This window comes from Periplaneta americana, chromosome 3, assembly GCF_040183065.1.
Source record: "Periplaneta americana isolate PAMFEO1 chromosome 3, P.americana_PAMFEO1_priV1, whole genome shotgun sequence".
Classification (NCBI taxonomy): Eukaryota; Metazoa; Arthropoda; class Insecta; order Blattodea; family Blattidae; genus Periplaneta; species Periplaneta americana.
In genome coordinates this window covers 74,801,377-74,828,062 of record NC_091119.1, presented here as the reverse complement: position 1 = coordinate 74,828,062, position 26,686 = coordinate 74,801,377, and the positions used below count along the sequence as shown (strand labels likewise).

The 26,686-nt window shown below is 33.9% G+C and overlaps 1 long non-coding RNA gene across 5 annotated transcripts in view; it reads right to left on the bottom strand.

Annotated features, from left to right (window-relative positions):
- Nucleotides 1-26,686, bottom strand: part of LOC138696177 (uncharacterized) — a 127,931-nt gene that overhangs the window by 75,542 nt on the left and 25,703 nt on the right. For all 5 annotated transcript variants that reach the window (XR_011331269.1, XR_011331268.1, XR_011331266.1 and 2 more), the window contains one exon: nucleotides 24,553-24,721. This is a non-coding gene — a long non-coding RNA (uncharacterized lncRNA). The remainder of the gene's footprint in view (nucleotides 1-24,552; nucleotides 24,722-26,686) is intronic.

The following is a 26,686-nucleotide window of genomic DNA, read 5'->3' as shown; positions in this document are numbered from 1 at the left end:
ACTGCAATGATATGCAACGAAAAAGTGACCTAAAATAGAGGACAAGTGACTTCTGGATGGAAGATAGTCGTAAAACAAGAAGACAAGCAGTCGCCTTAGGCTATTCATATTGCCAAATAGCGAGAACTGCATGGAAAGAGATCTCCATTGCCTCAATATACCAGACTGTGAAAATAACTCCTGATATTATTATGATGAAGACGATATTGTATTGTATGATGATCTGAATGAGTAACAAGAACAATAGTGGAAAGTGACAATAGAATGTAATAGGAAATGCCACAGAACATGAACCATACTTTAAAAGGAAACGAAAATATCATGTTTGGATGTAGGAGAAATGATTACGGTAGTAAAAATGTACACCTCTAGGACAGACGGAACAAATCTGTAAAATTATATATTATATAAATGTAATAATTGCCAGCATATGAAGGAAAGCGTCCACACCTGTGGAGTAAAGGTTAGCGTGTCTGGTCGCGAAACCAGGTGGCCCGGATTCAATTGCCGGTCGGGGAAAGTTACCTGATGTGGTTTTTTCCGGGGTTTTCCTTCAAGCTAATATGAGCAAATGCTGGGTAATTTTCAATGCTGGACTCCGGACTCATTTCACCGGCATTATCACGTTCTTCTCATTCAGACGCGCACTTAGCACACCCTGTGTAGCCTGGCTATCAGAGCAAATAAAGATATTCAGGCCTTTGCATCATCTACGTAGCGCAAAGTGGCTGCTCGTGACGTAGGAGCGTGAAGCAGTGTTAGGTCGACTTCTAATTTTATAACAAAAAACATGTATAGGCTTATGTATATTAAATACCGATATATTTAAAATACGTGACATTGATGGTGATGACAATAATAATAATAATAATAATAATAATAATAATAATAATAATAATAATAATAATAATAATAATAATAATAATAAAAATTAACGGTAATAATCATACCGGTACCAATATTTTGAAGACAAGTTGAATCCTTCTGTTCATGTCATCGAATTTGTCAGTAACATCGTTGTGGAAAGGCTGATTTTTTTTTATAATTTTTAGCACATTTTGTTTCTGCATGGAAATATTTGCGATTGACGAGAGTCTTTGTTGTGACATGCAACTACGCAAATAGTTTTTAATGCGAATCATGTAAGAAAAACCTCTTTACGCGGACAAATTTGTTTATAAAGAGCCCAAATCCCTAAAGCACACTGATTTTATCAACAAATATTAATCTTAATTATTTAAAATAGTCCTAATAATTAAAGCAATAACTAAGAACAGTAGAGAAAATAATTAATGCAAACAACGCGATCTTTATGCACACTCGCTCACGAAACCGCGGAAAATTTAACTTCGTATATAGGCTACAGTAGTACCCACAATACTAACACCATAACCTTTTTTTTTTTTTTTTTTTTTCAATTCCTCTTACATTATATTTCCACTTTTCCCAAGACTCGTGCTTGCTTCTTTAGCAAAACAGTTTAAAAAATACAAATATATTTATTTATTATAACTTATCTATGAGCGATTCATCCATCATACCGAAAGTTGTCTTACATTTTTGCTATCGTATATACATCTAGACCTATATGCAGCGTCCTACAAAAGAAAAAAAATGTATAGTCTACAACAGACAAAAAGAATGACATCAAGCATTTCTTCATATATTTCGTTGCACTGACATGCATTGATTGATTATATTGTACTGGAGTATCTTAATAATCTAAGTTTTATAAGTTGAGAAAAGATATGAATTGGAAACCTAAATGTTGATTCAAGTGGAACAGAATGAAGATTATTTGAAATTGACAAAGAATAACGCACTGCCCATATATGGAAGGGAGGTTGGGTTGGGCAGGGCGGAACTCGACATGCAGCCACCTCCTCGTGGTGAGTTCTGGGTTGTTTCAGTTCATAGAAAATGAAACAAGCAAAGAGCTGCATCTCAACTGTAAAAGGTGGTAAGAAAATGTGTAGAGTGTTCAATAACTGTAACTTCACACACTAAATCCTTAAGGTAAAAGGAACAGAATATTCCTTCGCCATTTGTTCTTTTTATTTAATAAGAAATCGATTTCATTTCCAGAAAAAATTGCTACATCACAGTAAATTCAGCAGCACTTGCCAACAGACGGAAACACTCTTCCCTGCTGCACTTATGGCAGTCACGAGGAGACTGCCCTTACACCTGTCCCCGCGGTGCTCAGCTCTAAGGTGAGTACGCATCTTGTAACAGCGTTGCAAAATAGCCATTACTTAAACTGATTTACTATTAACAAAAGTGTTAAAATAGTTACTCTTATACCGTAAATGTAACAACATTAGGCTATGCAAAATTATTTATTGCCAATGAAAAGTGTAATGTAGACATGTTTACAAAATGTATATTTGTGAATGTGTTTAAAAGGTAATGGTATCAGAAATAATAATAATAATATCATACGATGAAAGAGTAATGGAACGGAGAAATATTCTCTCCGGCGCCGGGATTTGAACCCGGATTTTCAACTCTAAGTGCTGATGCTTTATCCACTAAGCCACACCGGGTACCCACCCCGGCACCGGACAGAATCGTCTCAGTTTAAGTTCCAACTCTTGGGTTCCCTCTAGTGGCCGCCCTCTGCACTAAGTCATAGATGTCTATGAATGCAGGACTGAAGTCCACACATGTGCTGAGGTGCACTCGTTATGATTGACTTGTTGGCCGGGATCCGACAGAATAAGCGCCGTCTTAAATCACGTAGCACGCAGAGCTGAAAACCCGGGTTGAAATCCCAGCGCCGGAGAGAATTTTTCTCCGTTCCATTACTCTTTCATCGTATGATGACGCAGAATATCTGCATGGAAATATCACATGTTCTTCAGTACATTAAAATAGCTATTTATGCAACAAGTTGCGAAATAAGAAAGTTTCAAGCACTAGAAATAAAGATTGTTCACCTACACGAAGGGGAGGTGGACAACACGGCAAGTGCTTAAAACGCTAGTTTTGCATGTGTTTCATACAAGATTTTATAGATAGTCGCTCGAGAATCCCTGATGTATTTATATTTGAAAGAGAATAAAATTATTGATTGGTTCTCTCGCAATGGCGAACTTCTGATGTTAAAAACGAAAGAGTATTACATTCGCATGGAAAGAGAGAGATTTCACAGGCTTCGGGTATGTATTCGTAGTAGACCATCGTGATTGTTTTGCTGGTTATTAGGAAGTTGTTTTCTGCTTGTCACGTAATTTGTAATATTTATTTATTTATTTATTTATATACTTATTTATTTATTTTATTCATTTATTTATTATTTTGCTAATAATTATAACATAATATATAATATATACAGATAAAATTTTTAGCTCGCCCCTGATAGAGGAGAACTCGTGCTCAGGGTCGGATTCCTGAATTGAAATTAATACAATACAATTTGTCATATGTCTACTATGCAATAAATTACATAAATTTAAATTTACAAGTTTTAAATTTTTATAAACTCCATACATAACTTATTTAATTTAATACTAGAACTATTAGAATTGACCAGATTAGGATATTTTAAATATAAATTTGTTATATATTCTTGGGCCTAAATTACTACTATGATTAAATACTGTAACAGTGTTGCATTTTGGTTCAAACAATCTTAAAGAATTCATTCCTTTTGTTTCATAACTATGAGAATACAATTCAAAATTATTTCGATTTTTATGTATGAATTATATTAATACAATATAATAAATTTGTCTTACGTTAAGTACATTAAAGTTTAAAAACAAATTTTGAGATGGAAAATCAATAGGTTTATGAAGACATATTTTAATTATTTTCTTCTGTAATAAATAAAGTGGATTAAAATTGGATTTAAATGAGCTACCCCATCCTATAATTCCATACATAATTACCGATTGAAATAAAGTTAAATATATTGTGCGTAATAAACTTATTGACAAGTAATTCCTCAATAAAACAAAATAATATACTATTTTGCGTAATTTTTTACAAAGGTAATTAATGTGTTGGTTCCATTTTAAATGATTATCGAAAATTATGCCTAAATACTTAACTTCAGAGGACTCTTTAATAATCGGACCGGACAATTACACTGTATAAGACAACAATCAGAATTATGTAATTTAATACTTAATATAGAACGAAAATGAGTGATTCGTAAGAGAATAAGGTAGGTATGAAATCTCCAAATGTTGTAATTACCGATTTAAATAATTGTGTTGTGGATATTTTTATAATAAATAAATAGTAGGAATTTATGTTTTCAGTATTTCTAATTAGCATGTTTAAAAGTACTTTCAGGCACGGAAATTTACTTTTAAGCACGCTAATTTATGGATGCAGAAATCAGTGACTTTCGATACTAAAATGGGGATCGAAAAGTTGTCATTATGAAATGACTGTCTAAAAAGTAATTATTTTTAGAAATGTTTTGTCTCCAAAATCCTAGCTAATTACAATAGTTTTTAATTGTTCTTTCACCTTCGACTGTATTTCCAGGAAACGAGCTCAGAACCATCGCTCATTGAGGTCTGTACAAGTACTGCTGGCAGTCTACCTTCGCAGGTGGTGAGGCTGAATACAACTTGAATGACCGCCAACACAGAAATCTACGTCTACCGGTGACGGTGCTCCCTACGTACTAACGTACTGCAGCACGCCATAAAATTATCGTCGAAATGGTATTTAAAACAACTCACACACAATACAAATTCTACTTAGTGCTATAATCGTTCACTATTTTTGATAATTTAGTGTTACAGACTCAATGGAATCCATCCTTTCTCTCAAACGTTTCCAACGTGCTGATTCCCAATTCAGCACGGCTAGTAGTGTCTGCTCATGCGCAGAACAGCACTTCACCTTGCCCAACCGTAATATTTTGTCATGCTTTTCCACACAACACCGTGCTTATTATTGTGCTAGACTACTCACTGGCAATATGTTATGCTCCCAAATTAAACAGCCGACGGGCAGCCATTTGTTTGGTTAAGCTGAATAAGTATGTTCATTTGAGTGCTGCTTTTAATTGCAGCAATGCACACGGATGTAAAGATAAAGAAGGAAGGAATGTTACATTTCACTGATTAGTTAATCTTTAATTTCTATTCCGTATTATGTTACAGAAGATAAACTATTGTACAGGGACATCACTTTATTTTTACTTGCATTTTTATTGTACCTGCGTTTCTGAATGTACTTGACTCCCACCCCTTTCACTAATGCTCCTGCTCCCGTCAGCCACACAAACTTACGACCGCTGTTGCATTCGAAGTCTGCTAGCAGTGAAGTAAACAGTACAGAGTATAGTGTGTTTCAGAAATATGGTTGCGTTTTCTATAGAAGAAGGAGCCTATATTATTGAAGCTTATTTCCAGGGGCAGGTATTTATGGAGATTAACTTTATCATTTCTGTTTTTTTAATATTGGTGTCGGCGGAGATTGTTGGAGATTGATTTGTACTCTTGGCGGATATTAATGGAAATTTTGAAAAATACAATTATTTTGAAATTGGAGTATTAACTCAGTATGAATATTACTTTCCAAATAATTAATATTAAAGGTTCGTTGGATTCTGGTAAAGGTGCGGTATGGCCAATAGACAATATTTGTTGAATTGAGACTGTATTTAACACACATGCATTAAACAAAAAAAAAAAAAAAAACAAAAAAAAAAAAAAAAAAAAAACTTGCAGCCCTCAAATTAACACTTCCAAATTATTAGTGAAATGTTGAATTCTCAGTCTTTTTTGTTCACTAATGTAATCAGAACACCTGGAATACCATGCAATGTAGCCTACTTCGATATTATAACAAATTCAAAAGAAAAAATAGTCCGAAAAAAGAACTCAGAATATGAAATTCGCTATAAAACGACACAATAATAATAATTCGCGAATGTGTTCATATTTCGCAATTAGAACTCTATTTCGCGATTTGTCGTGATTATTTTATCCGCATATTATTAATCAGAATCACTTAATTCGTAAATATTAGTAAAAATCTATTGTATATTTATTATGTCGTGATTTTCGTAATCTCCATAAACACCTGCCCCTGCTTATTTCGCACAGGTACGGTGTGTAGCATGACTGAATAACTTTATCTGTGTGGACTGAGCAGAAGTGAAATTAGAGTTACCCAAAGTACGGTAATATGCTGAATAAAGTAGCCATTATATATTGAATACAACTGCCTGAAGAGTTGAGTTTGTGAAAAAAAAACTGTTACTACTCTACTGTATTTTGATAAAATACCTTAAAAGTAATAAACAAACTGAAAATCGTAATATCGCATTTCTCTATAACATAAATGGATACATTACTTTACTCTCCTCCTATAGCTAGTAAAATGATTTGTTCACATATTGCACTAGTAACACCAAACTCCTGTAATGGAAGGGGGTAACAGTGTTTCCGAGTATAGCCAGGTTAATGTTAAAAATGTTGGTAAAAATAAAGTGATGTCCCTGTACTTCAGATTTCCTCTGAGTAAAGATTCCCTAAAGCCAGCATTTCTCAAACTATGGACCGTGGATCACTTGTGGTCTTCGAGTTCTGCCCTTGTGATCCTTCAAAAAAGACGGAAGAAAAAATAAAATTCAAAGGAATTGCGTATCACACTATAGCTGAAAATCTCTGACTTTGGAAATGACACACGGTAATCGCCTTTAACTTTTTCTCCCAGTACTGATATTTCATGAAATTTCTGGTGCCACGCCTGTATCCCAGCCAGAGACCACCCGAATTCATAACAGAGGACCAAAGTACCGAACCTTTTCATGTATTGACTTTCTTAATAGTTTTGCCGACACCCATTATGCACATTGAAATGGGGAACGTACAGTACGTCGTACACCAATAATAGAACGTGCCAAATTGCATCTTTACTTGTTGTAAATCAGGTATGTTTCTGCATTAATTTTTTTATTTGTTCTTCCAGATGATGATATAAGAAATTTTAGACTGCCTATTTTAAAATCTGACAGGTTTACTTTTTACACTTGCGTGTTTTGTCTCTAAGTGCCATTTCAATTTGTCGAATTTCATACACTCGTTCGAAAGCACTTCGTAACAAACAACGCACCGAGGTTTTAGTTCACTCTCATTGCCACACCAAGTAAATTCAAGTACCAAGTCATATTTACGAAATTATTTTTTCTTTGAATAGCTACCACTAGGACTAGATATTTCTTTAATGGCACTCTAACTGATAATACTATATTTCTTCACACTCAGCTTCTGAACTATTAGCACTGCCTAAATCAATAGTATCAGCATGTTCCTTTCTTTTCAAAGATCCGGATCGAAGCCAGTTTTCCAGTATTTATAATAGGCAGTATTTAACAGAGACATGGACAACTGCTGTGTGTACCACATAAGAAGGATTTCAAACAGCTAACAAGCAAGCGATGAATCAACAATGCACAGAATTTGTTATAAGTTACTTGTGATTGGCTACAAAAAATATAATTAGAAAAGTATTATAATTAATTAATTCCGTCTTAAAATATAAGTATACTGGTATTAAAATATGCTACAAAAATGATAAATTTGCTTTCGAAGGGAACAAGAGTAAGGTGGTCCGTGGAACTATTCTGACTTAAAAAAGTGGTCCCCACTTCAAAAACGTTTGAGAAATGCTGATGTACAGTATATGCGATGAAGAATTTTTTGTTCGTATAGTTTCTTTGTAATTGTTCTTGGCTTATCTGACCTTGTCTACACATATTGTTCTTAGACATGTAATATAAACTATTAAACCTTTCTGTAAGAGAGAAAAAAAGAGAGGGATTGTTTTAAATGATATTTACCGTACTTACTTACTGCCTTTTAAGGAACCTGGAGGCTCAGTGCCGCCCTCACATAAGCCCGCCATTGGTCCCTATCCTGAGCAAAATTAATCCATTCTCTATCATATCCCACCTCCCTTAAATCCATTTTAATATTATCTTTCCATCTACGTCTCGGCCTCCCTAAAGGTCTTTTTCCCTCCGGCCTCCCAACTAACACTCTATATGCATTTCTGGATTCGCACATACTGTACGTGCTACATGCCCTGCCCATCTCAAACGTCTGGATTTAATGTTCCTAATTATGTCAGGTGAAGAATACAATGCGTGCAGTTCTGTGTTGTGTAACTTTCTCCATTCTCCTGTAACTTCATCCCTCTTAGCCCCAAATATTTTCCTAAGCACCTTATTCTCAAACACTCTTAACCTATGTTCCTCTCTCAAAGTGAGAGTCCAAGTTTCACAACCATACAGAACAACCGGTAATATAACTGTTTTATAAATTCTAACTTTCAGATTTTTCGAGAGCAGTCTGGATGATAAAAGTTTCTCAACCGAATAATAACAGACATTTCCCATATTTATTCTGTGTTTAATTTCCTCCCGAGTATCATTTATATTTCTTACTGTTGCTCCAAGATATTTCAACTTCTCCACCTCTTCAAAAGATAAATTTCCAATTTTTATATTTCCATTTCGTACAATATTCTGGTCACGAGACATAATCATATACTTTGTCTTTTCGGGATTTACTTCCAAACCTACCTCTTTACTTGCTTCCAGTAAAATTCCCGTGTTTTCCCTAATCGTTTGTGATTTTCTCCTAACATATTCACGTCATCTGCATAGACAAGCAGCTGATGTAACCCATTCAATTCCAAACCCTCTCTGTTATCCTGGACTTTCCTAATGGCATACTCTAGAGCAAAGTTAAAAAGTAAAGGTGATAGTGCATCTCCTTGCTTTAGCCCACAGTGAATTGGAAACGCATCTGACAGAAACTGACCTATACGAACTCTGCGGTACGTTTCACTGAGACACATTTTAATTAATCGAACTAGTTTCTTGGGAATACCAAATTCAATAAAAATATCATATAAAACTTCTCTCTTAACCGAGTCATATGCCTTTTTAAAATCTATGAATAACTGATGTACTGTACCCTTATACTCCCATTTTTTCTCCATTATCTGTCGAATACAAAATATCTGGTCAATAGTTGATCTATTACGCCTAAAATCACATTGATGATCCCCAATAATTTCATCTACGTACGGAGTTAATCTTCTCAAAAGAATATTGGACAAAATTTTGTACGTCAACAAAAGTGATATTCCTCGAAAGTTACTACAGTTAGTCTTGTCCCCCTTCTTAAAGATAGGTACGATAATGGACTCCTTCCATTGTCCTTTTCCCATATAGCAAGTACAAGCTTATAAATTTCGTTAGATAATGCGCTTCCACCCTCTTGTATTAATTCTGCTGGAATTTGATCGACTTATAATTTTTCAGATTTTCTATCGCAATTTCGACTTCAGAAAGTGTGGGTTCGGGTATAAATGGCTCAGCAGTTTGTATTTCAATTTCGTCCCGATCATTTCTATTTGGCCTATGTATATTGTAGTCGTCCAAAATAGTTTTTCCATCTGTTCAGGATTGAATGAGTGTCTGCAAGCAAGTCACCATTCTCATCCTTGATCACGTTTACCCTTGCCTGATATCCATTCTTGAATTCCTTTATGCCCTTATATAAATCTCTAATGTTTTTATTTTTACTATTTGTTTCTACCTCATTCAATTTTTCCTTCAAGTATTCTCTCTTTTTATTCCTAAGTGTACGTTTTGCTTCCCGTCTCATATTGAAATAATTATCTCTATTCACCTCAACTGGGTCCTGTAAGAATTTCAATTTTGCCTGTTTCCTTCTTTCTACTACCATGCAACAATATTCATCAAACCACGGTTTCTTTTTCTTAGTTTCATAATAACCTATGATTTGTTCAGCTGCAATTTTGATATTATCTCGGATATTTTCCCACATGCTATTCACATTTAACTCTTCCTCAACAACGTCGGAACTCGCTAATACAGCAAACCTATTTGAAATTTCGACCTGATAATGTTGCTTAGTTTCCTCGTCCTTTAATTTCGGAATATTGATTAAATTATGCCCTATTATAATTTGTAGTAGATCTACAGTTCAAACCCTATACAACTCGGTCCGAAACATCGCGAATATGGGTGTAAAATACTGGAAAGTTCACGGTAAAAGTGGCGAATGACTCGCCAGTGCTATCTAGCGGCAGGGATTGTAGGCAGCGAGGATGACATGACGAATAGCGTGTTGAACTGTGATATGAGCTTTGTTCTTCAACAAACTCATGATGTCCTAAGGATTATTCTCATTATAGTTGTAGCCTACACAATATCAGTTAAATATGGAAATGTTTGTTCTATGTTTTTTAAAAACTATGCCTAGCAAATTATGCTAGACCTTTCTTCAGATTTCCAAAAGATAGAGATTGGGAGTAGTCATGTAAACACCAGCAGAATATTACTTTTCTATTACAAGATGATGATGATGATGATGATGATGATGATGATGATTATTATTATTATTATTATTAATATTATTATTACTATTATTATTATATTTTATTATTACTACTGCTTCTACTACCAGTAGGCTACTACAGTTATTTGCTTTTGTCTTTTAGGTGTGCCATGCTCATACAGGTAAATAAACGCAGACAGACATTAGTTAATGAGATTTAATAGGGCGCGTCAGCTACTATCGCTATTTGCGTCATTATATAAACTTCTTTAAAAAACAAAACACAAACAATATCATAAGCAAAATGCGAGTACTAACTAAAAACACTGTCAACAGTTGTAGACGAAACGTTTAAAATTAGAGGGATGGAGCATAGCCTATTATGTACAAAAATTACAAAATATATTCAGATCACTTTTGATTATCGGATTTCAATAACCATAATTCGAAACATTAGGGATAAGTAAAAACAGAGTGTACTAAATTGGAAAAGTATACCGAAGTTTCAAATCAGTTATAGGACTGTTAATTTTTAATACTCTGTTTTTAATAACAGACTGAAGATAATAGTTATTCCTTCACTGAATTTAACAGCTCCTTCTTCCGAAAATATGAGTCAAAATCAAAGCACAATAAAAGAATCGCGAAGGTCCCAAATAAACATATTAGATCTTGCATCAAGGAAGCTGCGGGTTTTCTGATATTAGACAGAAATGACAGACGATACTCCTCCATCGTGTAATTAGATAGTGCATTAGCAGTGACATATTCTCTATGTTAACTGAAACAGTTACTAAACTGCATAAATCTACTTTACATTGTTCATATAAAACACAATTTCTTTATAGTTTCTCCGTATAAAAAATTGAAAGTCTTTACTTTTTTATCCAAATAGTGTGTCATGGGATACGTAACATACGAAATGTGAATTGTTGATTTTGTGAAGAAAGGGACTCATGTTTTTTTCATAATAGGTGATTCAGGTAGTTATTCGGACAAATAATTTGCCTAGTCCTATATTTTAAAGGCATTAATATTTCACTAAATTAAGATCATTTTTTTACGATGCAAGAAATCCTAAAAGATAAAAACTGGCTCAAGCGGAAATGACAGCTCTAAACACAGCAAGTCCAAATGTTAATTTAATTAAAATTGTTCAAGATGATGAATTCATTAGTCACAAGTGTGCATAAAAAGAAGGAAATGGGGAAACGATATTCCAGTTGCGATAAAAGTTTTGCCGCAACATTCCATTTATGTTCACCTCAGGGCGAAAGATTTCTAAGAAGAAAATTATGTTTACCAACAGTTAGATCTCTCAAAAATTGACTTTATGAATTTGGTATAGGCCCGGTATAAGTCGCGCCATTTTACAATCAATTATTAAAAATAAAATACGACATTGTACCATTGAATGAAAAGGTTGTAACTTTTATTGTTGACGATAAAATGTATTTGAAGGAAAATATAACTTACAATGCTAAAGCAGACACTTTGAGGGATTCATTGAATTAGGTATAGATAGGCATAATCAACAAACTTCAACTGACGTAAAAATTTTAGAAGTGCCATTTGCAAACCAAGCACTGGTTTTCATTATTCGAGGAATGTGCAGAATTTTAAAGGAAACTACGTATGTTATTTTCTATCAAAAGATGCAATGCCTGCAGAAATTTTAAAATCGCATCTGCTTGATGTAAAAGATAACTTACAAGATACAGGCTTCATCCCTAAAGCAGAGACTGTGCCGGTATCTTCACTGACAAATATTTCAGTGTGAAAATAAATTGTTACATCAAAAATAAAATGGATAACCATTAGCTAAGAAACGAAATACACAATCTATGAAAGTTTCTAAATTCATGCACAACTAAATCATACTTACATTTGAAAATACGAGAATTGTTTCATTTCATTTCTGTTCCAATAACTTTGTAACGTCTTATTAATTTAAAATGTTGTGAACCTTGTGACTAAATAAAACTATTGATTTGCATTTTTTATTGACATCAAATGAACAACTCTCCGTTTTTCCTCACATAACCTAGCACGTCGCAAGAAGTGTATAAACAATCCAAGCCGCTAGATAGCAGCACAAGCCACTTTTCACCGCCTCTTGCAATACTAAATAGGCAAGCTTTCCAGTATTATTGTAACACTGTAAGAAACATGCCCCCCGAAAATACCTTTATTAAATGATCATATTCCGATATATTATACTGTACCAAGGTCAAGCTATGATGGGGGGGAGGAGGTAAATGATGTCCCCCATAACCCCGTTATATGGGGATACTATGGCTTTGATTGCCCCCCCCCAAGGAAACGATTCTCTCTCCGCCTATGATTAGAAGATACAATTATAATTAAATATCCAGGGCAGCCAATACCAGATCTCAATATTGTGCAGAAAGCAAAGAATGATAAAAACTATATGTACACTAGAAAATTCATGAGAACAGTGACAGGATAATATGTTCTGCTTCCCTTACCCATTATTCAGTAGCGGTAATTCATGCTCTACGACAGGTGTCAAAGATAAAAGAGGATACATTTCAGAACACGGATGCCTTCCTTTCCCTCTTACTCTAAATTCCAATCTTGTGCACACAAAATAAATTAGCTATTGGCACTGAAAAATTCCTTTTAGGAAATATTATGATGTTAATTCGACAAACACAGACAAATCTGCTCTTTTTAGTATTTCAAGATAATTGTTACTGAGGTATCCGTATACTAAAGTTCTCCCAATATTTTGTAGCATTCCATTATTTTCAGGTACGATCGGCCACTGACGTCTACTCTATAATCTGAAATGAAAATTAAAAAACTCACTTCGCTCTCTGATAGTTACGCAATCACATAGCTGCTAACACACAGAACAAAAAACAGCATATCGTCTTAGAATACTACGAAATGATTTTATCTGAATTCACCTGTAATTTATATTGCTTTACTTCCATTCTGTTCTGCATATTATCGTACAAACTTATAAAATCCAGTAGGTATTTCATTGAATGTATTAGAGGCAGAATTAACTTGATTTCTAAAACATGATGTGCAAATAGGCCCTATCAATTGAAGAAGAGTCTTTTTTTTTGTCAACTTGAAAGATGTTTCTACTCTACCATACTTATTAGAAGGTATTCATATATGCCAAGAAATTATATTGTTGCCTAATTATCTGGAAATAGTCGGCGGAAAGCATACATTTCTAGTAGAGATGAACAATAATCGAGAAAGCGAGATTAACAGCGCCCGCAAAGCTGAAAACCCACATGACTATATTGTATTACGTCGCGTCCAACGAGTTAGAAGTAAGAATATAGATTGGCGATCGCGCCACCATCTTTGAAACATTTGAACCTATATCCGCCATGTATTAACTGGTCAACAAGTGGGCGTGGTTCCTATAGGATAATACGGAAAGTGACTGTATAGAACAAGGGTCGTCAGCACAGAGCACTCTGGGGCTAGCCTCTCTTACCCGCGGAAAACGCAGTGCACTATAGTGCTCTCGTAGCTGCTAGCGGGTATGCTCTCTATCTCTCCCTGTTGCACGACAGTGCGCACAGGACGGCACTGCGTACCCATTGCACATTTCAGCGAGTGCTGACGACCACTGGTATAGAATATCTTGCATTTTGTAAATCTTATTTTATATCGCATTAACCCATATAGTCCAATTTACTAACATTTCTTTATTTTAGCAGCTGTCAGGAAACCACGCAGCAAAAATTCATCCCATACATCTTACGTTAACATCGAAGCTTAAAGGTGTGGATACAAGTGGGCATGGTTCCTATAGGATGAGGCTGAAAGGATTGTATATAACGTGTTGATCTTGTGAATTTTATTTTATATTGCATCAACTCATATTTCCCATTCTTACCAGTGGGAAGGAAACCCACATCTTACATTAACATTGAAGTTTTAAGCTGTGGAACTAGTATAGAAATGGGCGGGTGTGTATGTGTCTAATGCCTATCCTTTCACTTACGTGATTCGGGTTCCACACACTGCGGACAGATGGTTGCACTGTGACCCATTTTCAATTTGCACACCACTTCGGCGGGACATACTGTACATGATGAGTATTTCTGAAGAGTTATGTGGTGTACTAGAGTGAGTGTATGTGTAAGTGTAGTGTAGGGAATGGGTGAGGAAGGGAGAAGGTGAAATCCCTTGCTGGCACGTAGCGTATTCCTGTCGAATAGCACCAAGGGAGCCGCCAGGCTAAACTTTCCCGTCCGACGGACGAATCACTATCAACAGTGACACATGCTTTCTCTTCATATGCACTGTGGAGAGATTTGAGATTTAACCGAGGCATATTGGTGGACAATTTAGTGATTGGAAGTTGTGCACCGCCATCTCTTCTAGACCCGAGGTAGAAATTTTACATGAAAATTTCTGATCTCACCGGGAATCGAACCCAGGTCGGATAGTCTGAAGGCAGACACGTGACCACAGAGCTAACATAGCGGACATTTATGACAATGATAAAATGGAAAAAAATGCATTTATATAACCAATAATAAACCTGTTCAGAAATGCTAGAAATGTGTTTAATGTAACTTAGGTTTGTAAAAAGAGATCAGGATAAAATATGACACGTCAAAGAAACCTGAACCCTAGTAATAAGGAAGGGACGGATGTTGACGACCTAGAAATGACCGAGAAAAATGACCAAAAATATTTTACATTTACTTTAAAATTCCCTAAAAGTGTAATTAAAGCTAATAAATTAAAGGCAAGAGACTGTATATGGGCAAATACGAGTAATAAACACCAGAGGGGATGGTTCTTAAAAGAAAGGAATGTTACTCACTTGTTTCTGTTTTCTCGTATTAAAAAGATTCTCAATTAATATAAATTTAATTCATGGATGATCATAGCTGTATTGCAACACAGAATAACATAATGTTTAAACTATAAAACTAACATATATTCAAAGCAACGAAAATAACAAAACGTATTATACCAATTTTTATTTCTTCTTTTGGGACGTGGCGGTCACTGCATGCATGAAGTTTAAAGATATGAAAAAAATAAATCCTACTTTAGGGCTATCTTAAACTGTAGAATGTTACAGTTGAGAGTTTGATAAAACATAACGTCATTGATGGTTTCAATAATGCTTTATTTTGAATACAACTGCACTGAATATATACAACATAACTTCATTTTTACCACATAATATGTAGTACATAAATATTTCTATTACTGAAATTTTTATGATATATAATTTTGAATCGATGAGATAAAGATATATACTTTTAAATTATTACTCATTATTATTTTGTTTCTTGCCTTCTCCCACGCAAATAAGTTTTAAGTAGCAGAGTTCTTACGCGCTTGTGAGCCGAGGGCTGAAAAATAATAATAGGTTGCATTCTACTCTATTTCCATGTAAAATCTACCCTTACGAAATTCTTAGTCAACTTATGCGATCACTATAACCAACAAAGGAACGTTAGTGTCATGAGTAATGAAAATATTAAGCACTGGAAAGGAGCAATAATTATATTTGTATAAGATTGTCGGAAAATAAAACGAAACTTTACAAAATGGTATAAAAATCAATACGAAATGGAGAGAATTATTTGTAATTACCTCCCCATCCATGGACAAAAATGGAAGTAATACGATAAATCTTAAGGGAAGGCACAGGTGAAATTTTGGCAAAAATGTGACAAAAATGCGATTCTCAAAGACCAAGGATACCAGAATAAAATTATGTTTGAGTGTCATTCCACAAAAATGCGACATTTTCACGAAAAATAAAAATCTCACGAATCTCTGCTTGTTATATGTCATTTTTTTCGTTATGATCCGAATTTTTTGAATCTGAAAACACTCATTGTGTAACAACACGTATGTGGGAGAAAAAGCACCAAGAAATCTGTGGTTTAAGAGCGTGAAATTATCTACTAGAAATCACATATTTGAATGCATATTTAAGGCAAATAAAACATTACTTCTGTATGTTAAATGCAATTAATAATGAAGTGAGGACCTTTGTTAATAATTATAATGCACAGAAACCATAATACAATGATTATTTCGTGCTTGATTGCAATTATTACAAGGAAAGGTTGAGAGTTCGTGTGTCACGCTCAAATGAACATTTGTTTATATTTCTTCAAAACCATTTAATTTTTTCATGTTTTATAAATGTAAAAGTGAGAAACATCACATAACAATCAACTTCTTATATGGACAACATTTTGACTTATGTACGTATTCTACAAGAAAAACACGTGACACACGGAACACAATGACAAAAATGTTATGTTCGTGTGTCACTAAAGTTTATCCTAAAATCCAGTTACAAATTTTGTTGTTATTGGAAGTCTTTACGTCTAAACATAATTAGTAGTGGAATTTCAAATACTTATTGTTGATTTAGATAATTGTGTGTGCGTTTTTTTCAATGTACATAAACTGTAAGTTAAACACTCTTGAAAATAAATATGTGTTCCATAACACTGTTATAAGGGGGAAAGGAACTGGCCACGCTATCCCATTATCTCCTGGCCTAGTTGCCTCATAAGTGATGCCTTCTTGGTATCACTTGTGAGGTTCACACCTGTCTTTGGACAGACTAAACAATAACTGTTGTAAAAAATATAGCGTGTAGGCCTAAAATTAGCATAAGACAATTTATGCCTAAAGTTCGTATAAAATATTTATTATTTTTTTAATTCCTTGAATTAAAAACTTAAAAAATTGGTTTATGTTAATTTATTTCATATTAAAAACAAGCTTAAGCAGTACATTTATATCGTAAACAGGTAGCCACCATACTACGCCTGTGTATAAATAAATTGGTGTAATTATTTGCACATTAGGTAAAAATGGTACTAAATTTCTGATATTAATTTAAAATCATTTTATTTAATAACATTAATTAATTTACCGTAGGTATCATTTAGCAATTCTAAAAGTTAGGCCATTTTAAATCTATATTAGTTTTTCTATTGATATAAATATTAATTGGGTAAAAGGCGGTCAGAGCGTGGTGCCGACCACACCACCTCATTCTAGTGCCGAGGTCATAGAAAGCATGGGGCTCTACCTCCATGCCCCCCCAAGTGCCTTCATGGCATGTTACGGGGATACCTTTACCTTTTACCTTTTTTTTTTTTATAAATATTAATACATTTTGAACATTTTTTGATAGTATTTTCAAGAATTAAAGTTGGGCTGATTACTTGGTTGGGTTTTTCCGAGGTTTTCTCCAACCACAATGCGAATGTCAGGTAATCTAATGGCGAATTCTTGGCCTCATCTCGTCAAATACCATTTTGCTATCACCAATCCCATTGACACTAAATAACCTAGTGATTGATACAGTGTCATTAAATGACCAAGTAAAAATAGCCGTCAAATATAGGCTACATAAGAAGTTACAAAATCTTGTGGTGGCGAAGAATTGAAAGTGTCTGTAATGTCCAAGGAAGGGAAGTACTACAAATGGTTGACATATTGGTACATTCGTCACATGACATTACACAGGAAATATCACCACATATGGTTGTAAACAACCGTGGATATTTCAATTTAAAAGTGTATTTTAGTGTAATCTAGTGTTGTTTTGTATAATAAGAACTGTAGGCATAGTGTATGTCTTCCACAAGAAGTGATGTATTTATAGTGCATTTAAAACAATTAGTAACCAACATGACAGAAATGTTAGTATGTCACAACACATTTGCAATATTTTGTTTCTTAATGGCACTGTTAATTTTTTTTTATGCTCGACCATGCCGAAATGTAGTAATTATACACCTGGTAGCAGAACTTTAATGCATGTCATTAAAGTACACCTACTCATTAAAGGTCAGGTCTTTCAGCCAATGACGACTCAGATTACAACTGTTCAGCCAATGACAGGTCAGCTTTCTACCGTTATAAAACCGCAAGTATCGATTATTCTCGGATATGCAATCGAAAGAGAATTAGCGAAAAGTCACGGAGGCTGGAAATCCAATACTGTCGCAGAAGGTTATATTCCGTTACTATAATAATTAGCGTTAATTGTAAATAATATTCAAATAAATTCAATTTGTCATCTCGTTTTTCAATGTCTAATTTAATTTCAGTGTTATCTCTGTAGGTTCTTATGGCCTAGCAAGGTCAATGTGGACATCTGTTCCTCGGAAAAAATCAATACTTTCGAGTCTGCGCACATCTCACAACATACGGGACATTGCTAAAAAATTAATAAAATCAAGTTAGAAATATGGTCGAGCATAAAAAGTCGTATGAAACTCGCCTATAATGGTAATTAAGAAGCTCGTATGAAAATTATGAAACTCGCTTGCACTCGTTTCATAAATATCCATACTCACTTCTTAATTACCTTCATTATAGGCTCGTTGCATAATGTACTATTAAAGTTCGTGATTTAGCAGTTATATGTACTACACAAGTGTCTTAATTGTTTGGAAATCAACAGAATGCATTTACGTCATTTGGCACAATAATATGAACATTTTCCATTTTGGTAATAAATCTAGTGGCAAGAAAATGTTCGTGTGTCACACTATACAATATTTAATATTTTTTGCATTATTAATTATTCCTTTTCATTAAGAATTTTTGTTTACATTTAGGAATACTTATGTTAAAAAACAGTAATGTCTTTTTCATGAATTACTAAGTATTTAATTACATATCCTTTGAAGATCATAGTTAGGTACTTTAAAAATGTTACGTGTGTCATTATGGAATGACACATGACACATTTCCTTATTAAGATGAAATAAATGGCAGGAATTTTTTTCAACGTGATTTTCTTTAATTTTCGACGTGTGGAACCATTTATATATTAATTAATTAAATTGACTACAATTACAATATCTCCAAAACCATCAAAGCTAGATAAAAGAGATTTTGCACAATGTAACTGACATATAAAAGTAGCATGTGATAAAAATTTCAGCTCAACAGATTGAAAACTATAAGATTTAGTAATTTCACCTATGCCTTCCCTTAATACAGAACATCTGTATGTGTGTGCGTGCGTGTTTTTTCTCTATAAAAATCTACAAGCTTTGACCGACATTTACGAAAGTATTACTGAGTTTTCCAAAAATGTAGGCCTAAGATTCATAAATTGGAACGCAATGTCAATTATCAACATTAGTTTCAAAAGTAATTACTAGGGAAATAGACATTTATTCAATTATCAAATGTTGTTTTTGTTTTCTAATGCCAGGTGGTTGACAATAAATACTTCTGACTTCTTGCACTCCAGTATTTTTCAAAGATATTATCATGGCCAGCCAATGAAACACAGATTTTGAGGTGTTCCGAATCCATTTCTTGGTTTGAGTTGCACAATGGGCAGTTAGGGGACTGATATATTCCAATTCTATGCAGGTTTTAGCCAAACAATCATGGCCTGTTGCCAATCTAAATGAGCTACAGACGATTTGCGTGGTAAATCGGGAATTAACTGTGGATTATGATGCAGAGAGTTCCATTTTTTCCCTTGGGATTGAGTTATCAAATTTTGTTTGTTGAAGTCTAAGTATGTAGATTTAATAAATCTTTTCACAGAGTAATACGTAGATTTAGTAACAGGTCTGTAAGCAGCAGTGCTGCCCTTCTTTGCTAAAGCATCCGCATTCTCGTATCCCAGGATTCCACAATGGGATGGTATCCATTGGAATACAATTCTTTTATTGAGTGATATTAATTGAGAGAGCATTTTAGTTATTTCTGCTGTTTGAGATGGTGTGTGTTAGAGACTATTGATAGAATAGCTGCTTTGGAGTCTGACAATATAACTGCATTCTTAAATTTATTGATGTGGCATAGAATATTATCAAATGTCGAATTAACCTATTTCCCTTGTATTACTATTTGAAAAACTTTTGACTCATACAGAAGTTTCTGATCTATATTTTCTATTAGTACGTTAATTACTACATTACTGACATCAAGTAGCATGATAAAAAACGGTGAAATTTAAACTGCCTACTTTCAATTGTTCCTGAGAAAATGGGAACACAAGCAAAGAAATTTAATTTTTTGAAAACCGAATACACAGACGAACACGTGGGAAGAACACAGTCGCAACATTAAAGTTCAAATCCTATTACAAAAACGCAGCCAACATAGTACGTCTAGAATGAAGTTTCAGTTACAGAATTAATAAAAACAAGAGGAAGATGATGTTTAAGCGAAAGAGTTTTGAAATTAATATTCTCGGAAAAAGTAAAGATTTGTGATTTTTATACTGACTATTACACTCTTACTACGTCATACTACTGTTGACCAATGAAACGGTACAAAAGGACGTTTTTCAACCAATCATGGCTGCTTATCGCACAATTTTATCGAGTCCCTAGCATTTGTTTAATTTTATCGCGTCCCTAGCATTTGTGTCTTTATTTGCCAACATTTCAAACTGCAAATTCTCTACGGTACTACGAAACATGCTTTGTGATCGCCATTTGTTTATAGCATAGACAGTCAACTGAAAATGGCGGCTCCATTCAAACGTTTTGGTGAAGCTAACATTAGTGAAATAGATCAAATGATAGACAGAACGACACCAAACAACACAAAGAGAAACAGAAACAGTATTTGGAGCCAGTTTAATCAATTTTGTATTGAGCGGGGACATAAACTGTTAGGTGACACTCCAGTTGAACAGATCGCTACAATTATGAAAGACTGGGCCATCAATATGCGAAAGGGAGACGGACAAGAGTATAAAGAATACTCTGTAAAAACCATATGGAATGTTACAGCAATAATTCTGCAAGAAAATTACTATGAAAGATATAAACGTAACTTCAACCCATTTTCTGACATAGAATTTAAGTGTGCCAGAGATGCCAGAAATACCAAAAGAAAACAGCTTCAGAACTTACCAGAAAAAAAGAAAGAAAAGTGCTGTAGCACTAAAAAGTGATGAATATAATTCTATTGTAGAAACTTGTGACGAAAATACTCCACTGGGTTTGGAAATGAAATTTTTTCACATTGCGTCACTGGAATTGGCTTGGCGTGGAGGAGAAGCGGTGAAGTGTCTTACACATCATTTTCAGGAAGAACTGAAAAACGATGGCACTCCATCAGGAAGAATCGCTTACAACTCTATATTTTCAAAAATTTGTCAAGGTGGTGACCACAAGTTAGAAGACACGAAGTGGCTTATTCCCAATAAGGAAAACACAGACAGATGTCCTGTAAGACTTTATAAATTATTAACAGAGAAACGTAAGTCCAGTGCAATATTTTTTCCTTACTCCCAAACCTACATATAACATTTCTGGGGTTTGGTATAAAAACTGTCCTGTTGGGCAAAATGAAATTTCAAAATGGACTAAGTTATCTGCACAAAAAGCTGGTCTGGACGTCAAAAAACACAAAATTACAAACCACTCCAGTCGATGCACAGCAGTTTCAAATATGACTCGCATTGGCATTCAAGAACAAGAATTAATACAGATCACTGGTCATAGCAATGCATCTTCCCTGAAACCCTACTTACAAATAAATGAAGAGCACCATCCTGCATAAGTTGAGGAATACACCATGTACATCAACCAGTTCCACTTTTACGCACACGTCCACTGTAACATCAACTGAACCACCAACCACAAACATTCAAATTTGAAAATTGTACTTTCAATAATTGTTCCTTTTAAAATTATTCATGTTTATTTTTTATTTCATCATCCTTTATTAAAACTTTTCTTATTCCATCATTCCTAATTATAACTTTTCAAACACTTGTTTATTATATTTAGGTTATGTTACAGCTTCTGCTGTGTGATATTATGGATAGTCACCTATCAAAGATTGTTTAATACTAAGATTTATTGAAAATCATTTGTCAAGTGACGTTGATTATTGGGATCCGGATAATTGAAGTGGAATTAACTGTTTTAATAAAAATGAAATTGAATCAACAAAGCATTCTTGACTAGTGATCTCCATAGAGTTCAATGAAGATTCTATAATTGGCACGACTGATAACCTAGATCTAGGCTGATAACAAGAAAACAGCTATCCAGATGGTGGTGAGCTAATCATAACACACTATAGCCATCTAGCGGAATACAATGGTACAGTAATACATTTGAAGACATTTCAGTATTTTCGTAAGTCAATATTTTATTGTATTAGAGTACTTCGTTACTTCTAATCTTTATATAATTTCTTCTAATTGTGTAATAGTCAATTAAATCCCACTCGAGTTTTGATTTTCTCTAGATAAATCAAACCTCTAGTGAGATTACTGTTGATAAAAATCAAGTAACATTAATACAATACGTAACTGCATCATAAAAATGTAGCTACGTAGTTTTATCAATTACTTTAGAAAACTTGAAAGTACGTTCTAAACATAAAATATGAATATTTAAACTCCCTTGCGGCAGTTGACTATTTGTACATTTAAAGTCAGATCGAAGATACTTACAACACAAGTACTATCAATTTTCTTGTCTACAGCTTCTACTCACTGACGCTATTCCATTTTTTCATTCTCTATGGAATTCGCATTCATCACTCAACACGTCACAATACCGTCTTGAACAATGCAAATCAAGGCTTCTAAACTTATCATAGGTTGCATTATTATTGAGCTTGTTGGCAAGGGATCGACGGGGAAAGGAGAGCGCTTCTGACGTCACAAGATAGCTAAGCGCGCCAAAGCTCAAATGATTCAAAGCAGTATCTCGTGTTTTTTCTTGTTTATGTTGTTTTGAATGCATTATGCCAGGTCAAAGATGTGCTGTTGCAGTATGCAACAATTCTAACAATAAAAATAAAGAGTTGTCTCTCTTTACCATTCCTAAAGATTTAGAAATTTGAAAAAAAACAAAGTGGGTAATTGCGTGCAAAAGACACGATAAATTCAATCCTGATGCAAGCAGATAACGCTCTGATCATTTTAAAGATGACGATTTTTTTCCTGATTTTCGAGCAGCTTTAATGAAAATAAAGCCGAAACGACCGACAATGTTAAAGCCTATAGGTAAGTTTAAATAAATCACATAGGTCTATATAAGTAGCCTATGTTAATACCAGCTTTATATAATGGTTCATCTATGTTAACCTACAAATTATTTTCTTTCTTTTGTAATCATGCTACTTATATAAAAAATAGTAACTACTAATACTACTACTAATACTAACAGTTGCATACCAAAGGGGTGGAGGGTTAACGACTGATACCAGTGATGTTTTTTCACTATAATTCTCATTATATTGATTTTATATTAACGATTTATGACATTTTGTCATTATGCCATAATCAGTGGGTAAATCATAATAGCCTCCAGTGACAGTTCATTGTTGAGTTATAATGATTTTTGTAAATGAACGTGTTGTTGACATTTCATTACTGGTACATGCGCCTTTTTCCAAACTTTAGAATGAGGTATTAACATCAATCAATGTTAGATTTTTTATAAATATCCATTTAAAACAAAAACACCACCATCTTGGCCCTCTTTAATTTTAGTATATTATTCTTTCTTTTGAAGGTTTAACCATGCCATCACCAGCATGGCTAAGTAGTTTCAATAATACTGAAAAATTCTACAATGAGTATCATGGCAAGAACACGATTAAAAAGGGGCGGAATATTATAAAAAGAACCAAAGAATATGTGGCAATGTTCGTACATAACGTTCCACGTGAAATTTTATTGTTGATTGTACAGTCAAAACTAGGTTCTTTATACGACTCAAGTATGTGAACACAAGACTGGAAACAAGCAGACGAAAACGGACGACAGACACTGAGAGCAGACGAATTGTTAAGAAATACAGAAAAATAATGCAGTGACAAGTGTAAGTACAGCTTATATACACGGTATAAACACTTTCAAAGTATTTATTTTGTTTCATGACACGTACGCACTTGGTTCATACCCCTTGTAATGTTTTTATTTGAGGTGATTATGTTTAAAATGTATGCTGATCAATTTGAAAATAAAGGACCAATCAGCATGGACTCTTCGCGCGTCATCAGCCAACTAGTTATTTGATTGGCTAATGAAAACTGAGCTAACCTATTGAATGTATAGAAGCCTTGGCTTATGCTGTCCACATGAGATAAGCAATCTGAGAACAGTTAATTGGAAAATCTCAAGTGTACCAAGTTCAGCAATACTTGTTACCAAGCAACTAAAAAGGAGCCTTCCTAAGAGTACTTAAGATCTCTATACACTTACTAATGAGGAAGATTTCATATGTTGTTCCACAGATGAGAGCAAATGTGGTGTAGATTAAGTCCTCCAGCTTGAAGGGTTCAAGGTGCCGTACCCAGCGTCAAAGATGGTCCACACTTATAATTCAGACTGGTTTTGTCAATTTGTACCTCCTCATCCAGGAACTGAGACACTGGAAGGCACAGCAGAAAAGTATGAGAAACAATCAAATGAAGGAAAGAAATTAATTGCAAAATAAAGATCCTACACACTTGTGTATAAATACAAAATAAGTAGAAGTTGGATGTCGGTGCCTTAAAATTACATTAATAATTACCAAAAAACGTTATTACATTTACATTAAAATGCCAAACTTATAATAAAATGATTATAAAAGTTAATAAAATACAGGCAAGTGACTATATATGGAGTGATAATGAACACAAACAAAAGCATATAGTTTACAAAAGAAATCAAAATAAGACCTTGTGTCTGTTTTTATTGTATTATTACAAATTTATAGATGATCATGATTTTAATCTATACTGCAACATAGAATAGCACCTCATTTTTAAACTAGTATTTATTCTAGTAACGAAAATCACAAAACGTTCTATAGAAGTTTTTATTTCTTCTTTAGGCTGAGGTATGTATGTGTGAAAATGGTGATATATAAAAAGGATAAAATCCTGCTTTAATACGATTTTAAATCGTTATTTCTCATTACTTGCATTGGCATAAAATATAACTTCATCGATGGTTTCAATATTTATTTCATTTGAATATAAACTGTATTGGATCAATGCATGTACAACATAATTGTTGGCAAAGTGGAAAACATTGTAAGTCCTGAGAACATTCTTATGATTTCAGAGGTTTTCTACTTTTGCCAACAATATTATTACTACATGTTATGTATATAGTATTGATGTTTCTATTATATAAATTTTAATTATGAGCCATTTTAAATTACTGATGAAAACAAATTAACATATAAAATCTACCACCGCCACATTCTTTGTCAGCTTATCACAGCATTATCACCACCTACTCAAGGTCAGTTTCCTTAGCAAATAAAATATTTTTGCAGTATAAAAGCAGCAACTATGATTTGTACGTAAGACTGCAAGAAAATTAAATGAAATTTGAAAAAATTCTATAAAATATCTATAAGAACTGAAGAAAAATATTTTTAATGGACCATAGAATGAAAAAATTACCTATTGGAAAATTTAAAAAACAAATAAATACTTACTTACTGGCTTTTAAGGAACCCGGAGGTTCATTGCCGCCCTCACATAAGCCCGCCATAGGTCCCTATCCTGAGCAACATTAATCCAGTCTCTATCATCATATCCCACCTCCCTCAAATCCATTTTAATATTATCTTCCCATCTACGTCTCGGCCTCCCCAAAGGTCTTTTTCCCCTCCAGCCTCCCAACTAACACTCTATATGCATTTCTAGATTCGCCCATACGTGCTACATGCCCTGCCCCTCAAATGTCTGGATTTAATGTTCCTAATTATGTCAGGTGAAGAATACAATGCATGCAGTTCTGAGTTGTGTAACTTTCTCCATTCTCCTGTAACTTCATCCCTCTTAGCCCCAAATATTTTCTGAAGCACCTTATTCTCAAACACCCTTAACCTATGTTCCTCTCTCAAAGTGAGAGTCCAAGTTTCACAACTATAGAGAACAACCAGTAATATAACTGTTTTATAAATTCTAACTTTCAAATTTTTTGACAGCAGACTGGATGATAAAAGATTCTCAACCGAATAATAACAGGCATTTCCCATATTTATTCTATGTTTAATTTCCTCCCAAGTATCATTTATATTTGTTACTGATGCTCCCAGATATTTGAATTTTTCCACCTCTTCAAAAGATAAATTTTCAATTTTTATATTTCCATTTCGTACAATATTCCCGTCACGAGATTTTCGGGATTTACTCCTAAATCTATCTCTTTATTTGCTTCAAGTAAAATTCCCGTGTTTTCCCTAATCGTTTGTGGATTTTCTCCTAACATATTCACATCAACCGCATAGACAAGAAGCTGACGTAACCCGTTCAATTCCAAACCCTCTCTGTTAATAAATAAATAAATAAAATTAAACACAAATGTTACATATTTCGTTTTGTTTCAACATAAA